At 39.6% G+C, this 12,738-nt stretch overlaps 1 protein-coding gene across 1 annotated transcript in view; it reads left to right on the top strand.

Moving 5' to 3' along the window:
* Window positions 1–12,738, top strand: part of CCDC171 (coiled-coil domain containing 171) — a 473,803-nt gene that overhangs the window by 120,364 nt on the left and 340,701 nt on the right. The gene's annotated exons all lie outside the window — the stretch shown is intronic.

Here is a 12,738-nt window from a genome sequence, read left to right as displayed (position 1 = left end):
CTGATGCTTTCTTGTTTTTCCTTATAGTTTCTTCATAATGGCTTAACATATATGTAAATAAAAAACTTTAAATTAAAACAACTCACTTGAATTCATAAATTTTCAGAAAGTGTAAACATTATGTATTACGGCTTCAAAAGTAAACCTATTTTAAATTGCTAATTTCATTAAAAAAGCCCTTTTGACTAAATGAAGGTATTTATTTATTTATTTTTTTTATTAAATCATAACTGTATACATTGATATGATCATGGGGCATCATACACTCGCTTCATAAACCATTTGACACATTTTTATCACAGTGGTTAACATAGCCTTTCCGGCATTATCTCAGTTACTGTGCCAAAACATTTACATTCTACATTTACCAAGTTTCGCAAATACCCCTGTAATATGCACCACAGGTGTGATCCCACCGATCCCCCTCCCTCTACCTACCCCCCCGCTTTCCCACTTCCCCCTATTGTTAAGTTGTAGCTGGGTTATAGCTTTCATGTGAGAGTCCCAAATTAGTTTCATAGTAGGGCTGTGTACATTGGGTACTTTTTCTTCCATTCTTGGGATACTTTACTAAGAAGAATATGTTCCAGCTCCATCCATGTAAACATGAAAGAGGTAAAGTCTCCATCTTTCTTTAAGGCTGCATAGTATTCCATGGTATACATATACCACAATTTATTAATCCATTCGTGGATCGATGGGCACTTGGGCTTTTTCCATGACTTAGCTATTATGAATTGGGCTGCAATAAACATTCTGGTACAAATATCTTTGTTATGTTGTGATTTTTGGTCTTCTGGGTATATGCCCAGCAGAGGAATTACAGGATTGGATGGCAGATCTATTTTTATATCTCTGAGTGTTCTCCATATATCTTTCAAAAGGAATGTATTAATTTGCATTCCCACCAGCAGTGCAGAAGTGTTCCCTTTTCTCCGCATCCACGCCAACATCTCTGGTCTTGAGATTTTGTGATATAGGCTAGTCTCATTGGAGTTAGATGATATCTCAAAGTAGTTTTGATTTGCATTTCTCTGATGATTAAAGATGATGAGCATTTTTTCATATGTCTGAAGGCTGTGCGCCTGTCTTCTTCAGAGAAGTTTCTCTTCAAATCCCTTGCCCAGCCTGCGATGGGATCCCTTGTTTTTTTCTTGCTGATGTGTTTGAATTCTCTGTGGATTCTGGTTATTAAACCTTTGTCAGAGATATACCCTGCAAATATCTTCTCCCATTCTGAGGGCTGTCTGCTTGCTCTGCTTACTGTGTTCTTAGCTGTGCAGAAGCTTTTTAGTTTGATCAAGTCCCAGTAGTGTATTTTTGAAGCTGCTTCAATTGCCCGGGGGGTTCTCCTCATGAAATATTCACCCAGACCAATTTCTTCAAGGGTTTTCCCTGCATTCTCCTCTAGTATTTTTATAATTTCATGTCTTAAGTTTAAATCTTTAATCCAATGAGAGTCTATCTTAGTTAATGGTGAAAGGTGTGGGTCCAATTTCAGTCTTCTGTAGGTTGCCAGCCAGTTCACCCAGCACCATTTGTTAAATAGGGAATCTTTTCCCCACTGAATGTTTTTAATTGGCTTGTCAAAAATCAAATAGCGGTAAGTAGCTGGATTCATCTCTTGGTTCTCTATTCTGTTCCAGATATCTACTTCTCTGTTTTTGTGCCAATACCATGCTGTTTTGATCACTATCGATTTGTAGTAAAGTCTGAGGTCTGGTAGTGTGATTCCTCCTGTTTTGTTTTTATTTCTGAGTAATATCTTGGCTATTTGAGTTTTTTTCTGATTCCATATAAAACGAAGTAATGTTTTTTCAAGATCTTTAAAATATGACAGTGGAGCTTTAATAGGGAGTGCGTTGAAATTATATATTGCTTTGGGTAGTATGGACATTTTGATAATGTTGATTCTTCCCAGCCATGAGCATGGTATGTTTTTCCATTTGTTAACATTTTCAGCTATTTCTTTTCTTAGAGTTTCATAGTTCTCTTTATAGAGATCTTTCACGTCTTTTGTTAGGTAAATTCCCAAATATTTCATCTTCTTTGGCACTACTGTGAATGGGATAGAGTCCTTCACTGCTTTTTCAATTTGACTGTTGTTGGTGTATATAAAGGCTACCGATTTATAAATGTTGATTTTGTAACCTGAGACGCTGCTGTATTCCTTGATCACTTCTAGGAGTTTTGTAATAGAGTCCCTAGTGTTTTCCAGATACACAGTCATATCATCTGCGAAGAGCGAGAGTTTGATCTCTTCTGACCCTATATGGATACCTTTGATCGCCTTCTCTTCCCTAATTACAGTGGCTAAAACTTCCATTACAATGTTGAAAAGCAATGGAGACAATGGGCAGCCTTGTCTGATTCCTGATCTGAGTGGAAATGATTCCAATTCAACTCCATTCAATATGATATTGGCTGTGGGTTTGCTGTAGATAGCCTCTATCAGTTTAAGAAAAGTCCCTTCTAGACCAATGTTCTTGAGTGTTCTGATCATGAAGGGATGCTGGATATTATCAAAAGCTTTTCTGCATCAATTGAGAGAATCATATGGTCTTTGTTTTTTAATTTGTTTATGTGCTGAATTACATTTATAGATTTACGTATATTGAACCAGCCTTGAGACCCTGGGATAAGACCAACTTGGTCATGATGTATAATTTTTTTGATGTGTTGCTGGATTCTGTTTGTTAGGATCTTGTTGAATATTTTTGCATCTATATTCATTAGTGATATTGGTCTATAATTTTCTTTTCTTGTTGGGTCTTTTCCTGGTTTGGGGATCAGGGTGATGTTTGCTTCATAGAACGTGTTGGGTAGTCTTCCTTCTTTTTCTACCTTTTGGAACAGGTTGAGTAATATAGGTACTAATTCCTCTTTAAAGGTTTGGTAGAATTCAGACGTGAAACCATCTGGTCCCGGGCTTTTCTTTTTAGGGAGGTTTTGTATAGTTGATGCTATTTCTGAACTTGATATGGGTCTGTTCAACATTTCCACTTGATTCTGGTTAAGTCTTGGAAGGTGGCGTGCTTCCAAGTATCGGTCTATTTCCTTCAGATTTTCATATTTCTGAGAACAAAGTTTCTTGTAATATTCATTAAGGATTTTTTTGATTTCTGATGAGTCTGTGGTTATTTCGTCTTTGTTGTTTCTGATTGATGATATTAGAGATTTTACTCCTTTTTCCTGATTAGGTTGGCCAGAGGTTTATCTATTTTATTGACCTTTTCAAGAAACCAACTTTTTGATTTATTGATCTGTTGTATTATTCTTTTGTTTTCAATTTCATTTAATTCTGCTCTAATTTTGGTTATTTCTTTTCTTCTACTGGGTTTGGGGTTGGAATGTTCTTCCATTTCCAGTTGCGTGAGATGTCTCATTAAGTTGTTAACTTCCTCTCTTTCCGTTCTCTTGAGGAAGGCTTGCAGTGCTATAAATTTCCCTCTTAGAACTGCCTTTGCAGTATCCCAGAGGTTCTGATAGTTTGTGTCTTCATTGTCGTTTTGTTCCAAAAAATTGGCGATTTCTTTCTTAATCTCATCTCTGACCCAGCTATCATTCAGCATAAGGTTATTTAACTTCCATGTTTTTGTATGGGTATGCAGATTCCTGCTGTTACTCAATTCAAGTTTTATTCCATGATGGTCCGAGAAGATGCATGGAATAATTTCTATTCCTTTAAATTTACTGAGGTTAGACTTGTGACCTAAAATGTGGTCAATTTTGGAGTAAGTTCCGTGGGCTGATGAGAAGTATGTGTATTCAGTTTTGTTGGGATGCAATGTTCTGTAGATGTCTGCTAAATCTAAATATTGGATGGTTAGGTTTAAATCTAAGATTTCTTTGCTCAGCTTCTTTCTGGAGGATCGATCCAACACTGCCAAGGGAGTGTTGAAATCTCCGACGATTATGGAGCTGGAGAAAATCAAGTTACTCATGTCTGTTAGAGTTTCTCTTATAAATTGAGGTGCATTCTGGTTGGGTGCATAGATATTAATAATTGAGATCTCATCATATTGAGTATTACCCTTAACAAATATGAAGTGACCATTCTTATCCTTCCTTACTTTTGATGGTTTAAAGCCTACTGTATCTGCAAATAACATTGCAACACCTGCTTTTTTCTGATTACCATTTGCCTGAAATATGGATGACCATCCTTTCACCCTGAGTCTGTATTTGTCTTTTAAGTTGAGATGTGACTCTTGTATGCAACAAATATCTGGCTTGAGTTTTTGTATCCAGTCAGCTAACCTATGCCTCTTTAGAGGACAGTTTAAGCCATTCACATTGATGGAGAGTATTGATAAGTCTGGTGGAATTTTGGGTATCGAGTTTTTCAAAGGTCCAGTGGACATTTTTAATCCTTTCGCCAGTGTGGAAGTTGGAGTTTGATCCGAAGTTTCTGAGTGAGTTTACTTTTGTGGTATAGGATTGGGTTGGTCATTGTGGAGGATAGGTCTGAGAACATCCTGAAGAGCTGGTTTACTTATGGCAAATTTTTTCAACATATGAATGTCATTGAAGTATTTAATTTCTCCATCATAGATGAAACTCAGTTTAGCTGGATACAAGATTCTGGGTTGAAAGTTTTTTTGCTTTAGGAGATTAAAAGTTGATGACCAGCCTCTTCTTGCTTGAAAAGTTTCAGCAGAGAGATCTGCAGTTATTCTAATAGTCTTACCTTTGTACGTTATAGTTTTCTTTCGCCGGGCTGCTTTGAGAATCTTCTTTTTCATGTTAACTTTAGTGAAGCTAATTATGATATGTCTGGGGGATGACTTATTGGGGTTGAATCGTGCTGGGGTTCTGAAGATGTCTGCTATCTGAATTTCAGATTCTCTAGGCATGTCTGGAAAATTTTCTTTCATAATTTCATGCAGAAGGGCCTCTGTGCCATCGGAGGCCACTTCATCATTCTCAGAAATCCCTATAATCCTTATGTTGCTTTGTTTCGAATTATCTGAGAGTTCTCTGAGTGAGTGATCCGTTTTTGCTCTCCATTTCTCTTCCTCTTTGAGAGATTGGGAGCGTTTGAAGACTTTATCTTAAGTGTCAGAAATCCTTTCTTCTGCTTGCTCCATTCTGTTACTGAGGGATTCTACTGTATTTTTCATATCTTTGAGGGCTGTAAGTTCTTGCTTCAGTGTGTCTAAGTCTTTGGTGGTTTTGTCTTTAAATTCGTTAAATTCTTGAGACAATTTTTGAATTTCTCCTCGAATCCCTAATTCCATTTTATTAATCTTGTCTGCAGTCCAAATTCTGAATTCGATTTCTGACATCTCAGCCAGTTGTTTATGAATGGGATCTTCAATCACATCTGCCGTATCTTTTCTTGGGGGGGTTGATCTATTCTGGTTATTCATGTTACCAGAGTTTTTCCGCTGATTCCGCCCCATGGTTATTTTACTCCCTTTGGTTTTTCCCCTGGGGTTTTATCGAGGGCCCGTACAGTGTTGTGGCCTGAGAGACTGGGGCCCTGTCTGGTGTGGTGGAGCAAAGTGGTTCTGTCTTGTTTTCAGCTGGTTTCTGTTCGATCCTATTGCAACTTCTACTCTGGGTTGAAGTCTCAGCTGTGTGGAAAAATCAGGAATTAAGTCACCCCGCCTGCCCACCTCTGGCCCCAGTTGGAAAAGGAGAATCAAACCTTCCTACAATTGCACACCCAGGGCACCGCCTAAAAAGTCCTCAGTCTATTAGCCCAGTTCAAAAGGTCCAAATCAACTGTCTCAATCGGCACGTGTCTTGGGTGGGAGAGTTCAAGAGGTCTCTGGGAACTGGATCACAGGGGCCTGGTGACTCCTCTGAGACAGCTCACCCCAGTGCAGCGTGGAGTCAGGAGGAGCCACCCCGCAAACAGAGCAGTCTGGGAAGGTTGACGTCTCCTTCCCCACTTTGCCCCTCTGTCGGACCCAGTCACTGGTATCTCTGCAGATGGCTAACCCAGTTGCCTGCAGTGAACAGACACTCCAGGGGTTGCACCTGCCTGAATCGCAAGGAAGTCTGCCAGGCCCCCGCAGACTGCCGCTATCTAGCAGGAGGAGATGGGGCCTGACATCTTTGAGTGTTTGATGCAGGTGATGGGAAGGAGGTGTTCACTCAGGCTTAGCCCCGTCCCTGATGGATGCTGCTAACAGAACAGAACAGAACAGACAACTTTGCGGGGTTCTGTCTCTGTTCCTGTCAAAATTGCCTACAGAAGACGGGCTGTTTTGAGTTCAAATGTCTTTGCTGCTGGAGATTTGCGTCCGAACACCTCTCTGGGTCGGCCCCACCCTGGAAGCTTCCCGGGTTTGTAAGCTGTGTCAGGAAATCCCCTGCTCAACGGTGGCCTCCTCTGGTTGCCCAGGGAGACAGGGGGTGTGGCCTCAGAATATTCAGAAGTGAGCGTTCTGTCGTTAAAGAAAAAACGGCTATTGATCTACCTCCAGGGAACTGCTGCTCTGGTGTGGGCACTCAGGCGACCCTTTTCTCCTCTGTCCCGTGCCCCAGAGTCAGCACTGAGCGGCCGCAGTTTGTGCTGGGTCCACACCCCTCAAGAGATCCCCCAAGAATCAGAACTCTTGGGGGATGGGCCCCCAGACCCCGATTGAGTGTGTGTGTGGGGGAAGCTAGAGTTTCATTCAGTTTTAAGCAACACTACGGCCCGGGGAGGGCTCCTGCACTGCACCGCAGGGAAGTGCCGCCAAGGCTTGATTTCCCCTCAGCAGAGTGCCCTCTCCTCGCTCACGTGTCCCAGAGTCAGCGCTGACCTGGCGCAGCTCAGGCACTGTGCACTCCCCTCGAGAAATCACCCAAGGATCCGAACTCCTGGGGTATAGGCCCTCAGACCCCGAGTGAGAGTAGGGGCGCTCAGCTCTCAGCAGGGAAGCTAGAGTCTTATTCAGTCTTGTGCCTGCCCCGTAATGTTGGTAATGTTGCCCGGAGAGGGTTGCTGCACTGCATCACAGGGAAGTGCCACGAGGCGTGACTCCCCCTCAGCCCGGTGCCCTCCCCTCCCTCAGCGCCTCAGAGTCAATGCTGACCAGTCGCAACTCGGGGACTGTCCACTCCCCTTGAGAAATCACCCAAGGATCCGAACTCCTGGGGGACAGGCCTCCAGACCTCAGTGGGCGGGAGGGGAGCACCGGGAGGATTCCCAAGTTTTATTCAGTTTTATGCCTGGCAGGAGAACACCACAACACCCCAGTAGGGGAGGTAGGTCCAGTTTTTAGAAGGTCTCTCCCGTGGAGTGTAGTGGGAGGGCCTTTAATTTCTGCCTGCTTGTTTAATTGTGGGGCTCTTGAGCCGGTCTCATGGGGGAGGGGGATTCCCGTCCGCTTGGTGGTGGATTTTGTACCTTTTGTTTGTGTCCTTGTGATCACAACTTGCCTCAGCGGTGTTGATGTGCGTTCTTCAACCTTCTCTCTTGGTGAGGCTCAAGTCCACCAGGATACTTACTAAATTCCTGTCCCTTAACTCTCCTTCTGGACGGGAGCCTCTGTTGAAAGCTGGCTTCAGTCCGCCATCTTGTCTCCCCTCCGAAGGTATTTATTTTTTACATTTTCACTTTTTCTACTGTTTTTTCAACTTATTAAAAGTGGCCTTAATTGTTTTTATTGTTATTTATGGCTTCAGTCAACATTTTCATTGCAGATCAGCAAGGCTGATTTGCTAGTTTAGAGATATAAAAATTTGCATATCTTTTTTATATGTTTCTTTAAAGCCTTGCCCTGGAAATTTTTATTTATGTGCTTTTTCATTTGTGATAGTCATGTTGAATGAGTAAAAAAGTGAGGGATGAGTTTTTGCAGGTTCAAAGAAAGATAAGGTGATTATGAAACAAAAAAGAATGATATTTAATACAAATACACATTCAGTTTAGCACTGTGTGAGATGTAGTACACTAAGGCAGAAATAAAGGCAGTTCTTTGTCATCTCATTGCTATTTCTGGTTAAAGATATTTTATAACCAACACCGACTCCTCTTTAGTAAAACATTAAGATTTGTCAGTTATAAAATTTTCTGAACTTTCTTTGAATATTCTAATACTTTTAGTTTCTTGTCTATATTTGTTGTAGAGTCATCAGAACTCCTAAAGTTGTACTTGGTTTATGGTGGGTGATTGGTAAATGTTTATCTCAACACCATCTGGTAAGCCAACATAGTATTAAAGGACTTTTATTTCTAGGACAACAAACTCTTTATGTGAATTATGTCTAAGGCAAAGAAATGAGTCCTTTTATCCTACAATTCTTTTAAATTTATAGGATTCTATAATAGCCCTATAAAGAATTATACAATTGATTGAATAAAAACTTTTTGTTCTTTCTTTGAGACAGCGTCTTAAGGTGTCTCCAGTGCCATGGCGTCATAGCTCACAGCAGCCTCCAATTCTTGGGCTCAAGGGGTTCTCTTGCCTCAGTTTTTCTATTTTAGTAGAGATGGGAGTCTTGCTTTTTACTCAGGCTGGTCTCGAATCCGTTAGCTCAGGCAATCTACCCGCCTCAGCCTCCCAGAGTGTTAGGATTATAGGCATGAGCTACTGTGCTTGGCCCCTAAACTTGGTCTTTCTGTTATATGAGAAAATATGGTACTAAAAATTAGAAGCAGTATTTTATCTTTTTTGGCACTTTGTTTTCAACTCAACAGTTTTGTTTATTTACCTGATTGATAGATTTTGTTTCTATTCCAGAATTGCTTGTATATTAGAAGGGTATTCAGAGAACTTATGGCTTTGGGAACAAAATTTAAATATAAGCACAATCCAGTACTTTCAACAAATCCAGACACTTTCACTACATGAATGAAGAGTAGAAGTTTCATTTATAAAATGAAAATATTTTATTTGATAATTAATTAAATTTCAGGATATTAGAGTACACATGTTTTGTTTACAAAATTACGTTTGATAATTAATTAAATTTCAGGATATTGGAGTACACATGTTTTGTTTACATACTTTGTTTTCATATAGATTGAGCCAAAGTTATCCATGTAAGTGTGCCCTTCATCCAACAGTGTGCACTGTACCCGTTAGGTTATTATCCTACTCCCTCTCCCCCCAGCTTGAATTTCATTGAAATTTACTTAAATATATGTGCTTAAGTGTTGATTGATTAGTTCCACTTTGGTATTGAATATGTTTTTGCATTCAAGTGATGCTTCATTTAGAACAGGGGTCTCCAAACATTTTAAACAGGGGGCCAGTTCACTGTCCCTCAGATTGTTGGAGAGCTGGACTATAGTTAAAAAAAAAAAACTATGAACAAATTCCTATGCACATTGCACATATCTTATTTTGAAGTAAAAAAACAAAATTGGAACAAATACAATATTTAAAATGAAGAACAAGTAAAGTTAAATCAACAAACTTACCAGTATTTCAATGGGAACTATGGGCCTGCTTTTGGCTAATGAGATGGTCAATGTCCGGTTCTGTATTTGTTACCGCTAGTTGTAACAAGTGATGCAAGTGTGCATCAGTTATTCTAGATCTGGTTGGAGATTTCAGATGTTTCATTCTGGAAAAAGTCTGTTCACAGACATAAGTGCTGCCAAAGCTGGTTGCCATTTTGAGTGCATGGTTCCTGAGATTAGGATATGTCTCAGAGGAGAGAGATGCATAGAAATTAGGAAGGCTGCTTGACTTGAATGCGTCTTTCAGAGAGTCACAATTCTGCAGTTCAGCCAATTCCATTTGGTAAATTGTATCCACATTTTCAATGTCAATAAAAAATGGGTTACGGAAAAGCTGCATGTCCTATTCATGGAGATGAAGCTCTTTAAATCTAAATTGGAACTCCTTTTGCAACTTTTCCAGTGAATCACACATGTTTTATTTGGGAATGCAATCAATGGATTTTCCGCTAACAGATTTTGAGTTGTGATATGAAGGAGGAGAAATTTTCCTTCTTCACTTGTTTGATGAGGAGGCCTAATTTTACTTCAAATGCTTTCACATGTGATTGCATGATTGCTTCCCCTTTCCTTGAAGTTGCACATTAAAACTATTGAGTAGCTCTGTTACATCTGTCAGAAAGGCAAGATGCCATTTCCATTCTGCATCATTGAACTCTGGTACTTCTTTGTTTTTTGAAAGCAGAAAAGCTGTAATCTGTAGAAGTAAATCATAGAAATGTTTCAAAACTCTCCCTCGACTCAGCCAATGGACTTCTGTGTGGTACGGAACATCTTCACAGGCAACATTTAGCTCAGACAGAAATTCCTGAAATTGTCTGTGGTTTAGTGCATTACCTCTAATGAAGTTAACACAAGATACCATAGTTTTCAAAACAGAGTCCCACTTCAGTGATTTACTACACAGTGCTTGTTGGTGGATAAGGCAGTGTATGACTATTGGATCAGAATGGTTATGTTTGTCCATCGCTTGGTTAATGAGAGCAATTATTCCTTTCTTAGACCCCACCATGCTAGGAGCACCATCAGTTACCACACTGGCTAGTTTTGCCCAATTCAGCTCCAAACTATTCACAGTTTGGCAAACCTTTTCATAAATATCCTCTCCTGTAGTTGTTCCTTTGATGCTTTGCAGTGCAGCAAGCTCTTCTATGATTTCGAAATAGTCATTCGTCCCACGAATAAAAATTAGAAGTTGTGCAGAATCATGAATCTCATTACTTTCATCGAGTGCCAAGAAAAAATAGGAAAGGTTTTTTTGCGGAGTTTTGCAAATGCTGATGCAAATTGTCTCCCATTTCTTCAGTCCTTCGTGTAATTGAGGGTCCTGAAAGACTCACTGTACTAAATAAATTGGCCTTCTCTGGACACATCTCTTTGGCAACAGAAAGAAGGCATTCTTTAACAAATTCTCCCTCCACGAATGGTCTGCCAGTGCACACTACTAGCTTGGCAACTTGAAAACTTGCTCCCAGTGATGAAGTATTTAGCTGTTTCTGCTTCACAAAAGTATTTTTCTGAGTTGTCAATGTATATTTCAGTTTTAATATTTTATCTTTTCTCACTTCTCTGACCAAACAATCATATTTATCTTTATGTTGAGTTTGATAGTGTTGATGCAAATTGTGTTCTTTGAACACAGACACTATCTTCTGGCGTATCAAACACACAGCTCTTTCCTTGTACTGCATGAAAAAGTAATAATAAGTCCACTGTTCTTTGAATATCCTACACTCCAAGTCAATTTTTCTCTTTCTTGATACCATTGTTTCCTAGGGATTCCAAATTGCTATTAGTAAAATACCCATATATATACAGTGTCCAAACACAATATACCAGCAATAACTTTGTTCACACAGAGACATATAGACTGCACTGCCCATCAATGCAGTCTGATCAGTGTCCATCAATGCAACCTTGCCAGTCTACATCATTTCAGCTCGCCAGTGCCCATATGGTGGAAGTCCGCTTTTACCTCAGGCTCACACTGGTGTGGTGCAGGAACAGGCATGATTACAGAGCCGGTTCCTCCACCATCTTTCCAGTTCACACTACACTGTGTGAACTGCACTGCAATCTGTGAACTTGCTTAGGAATCTGATCGCATGGGTCTTCTCACTGCAGGAAAAAAGAAGGCACATATGCCTTTTTTCTTCCGAATCTAATGTGAGTTCAGCCATACAAGCATATGGTGCTCCCCAAATCTCTATAAAAATCTCAGTTGGCTTTTTGTAGAAATTGACAAGCTGAGGAAGAAATAAAAAGACATTTCCTTCCTTCATGCAACTTAAATTATATAAGATAAACATGCTAATAAAAGACCTACTTGAAAAAAAGTAGAATTGTGATACATTTGAAAAGAATGTGATAAAAGGAATTGATATAGTCAGGTGAAGGAAGAAGTGATAATTGAGCTGACATCTAAATAATTATTAATTTTACATATTTTAAGGACATAATTTTGTTCTGTAATATCTAATCTTCCATTTCTTCTGCATCTATAAGAATTTGCTCACTTGTAACTACATCTTATTAGCTTTTAAACATTTTTTAGTTTCTCTCATATAAGAAAAAATCCTTTTCTCTGATCTCACCCTCTTTTCCAACTACTGCCTTCTATCTCCCCAGGGGTCGTCTAAACTTCCTGTTTCCATTTACCCATCCCTTACTCAAGAAAAAAACCAAACTTCCTCTCTCTTTAACCTGTTCCGGTCTCTGTGTTAGAGTGATACTACAGAGAAATAGATTTGACCAAGATTACCAATGATCTTCATGCCCCATGGACACTTTTTAGTCTCCATTTTACTTGAATGTTCTGTGGCATTGGCCATAATTGACAGCTGTCTTCTTAAAATGTTCTCTTATCTTAGTTTTCATGCTACGGTACCCTTCTCGTTTTTCTTCTTTTTAAGTCTTTTTTGCTGGCTACTTTTCTAACTATTAAGTGCCATAGTTATTAAGGCTTTATTCTAGGCTGTTTCCTCTTCCCATCACTCTTAAGGCAAACTTCAGACAATATCTGTAGGTGATTCCCAAACCTATACCTGACTTTGTTTCTGAGCTTTGCACCATTATGTTCAGCTGTTTTCCATATTTTCTACTTGATTTGTTGTTTGTTCATTCAAATATGTTTATTTAGAGTCTGTTATTTGCAGGGCATTGTGCTGGTGCTGGGAGTGCCTTATATGTCTCCAAAGTAATATGATCAAAACAATTCATTATTTATACTCATTGCCAAAAACAAGCAAGCAAGCAAGCAACCAAACAAAAACAGCAAGACCTTCTCTACGTCCGTTGTTGCCATTCAACTATCAAAATCCATCCCGTTGTTC

Source organism: Nycticebus coucang, chromosome 2 (assembly GCF_027406575.1).
Source record: "Nycticebus coucang isolate mNycCou1 chromosome 2, mNycCou1.pri, whole genome shotgun sequence".
Lineage (NCBI taxonomy): Eukaryota > Metazoa > Chordata > Mammalia > Primates > Lorisidae > Nycticebus > Nycticebus coucang.
The sequence above is the reverse complement of the archived record's forward strand: the minus strand, read 5'-3'. Positions and strand labels throughout refer to the sequence as shown.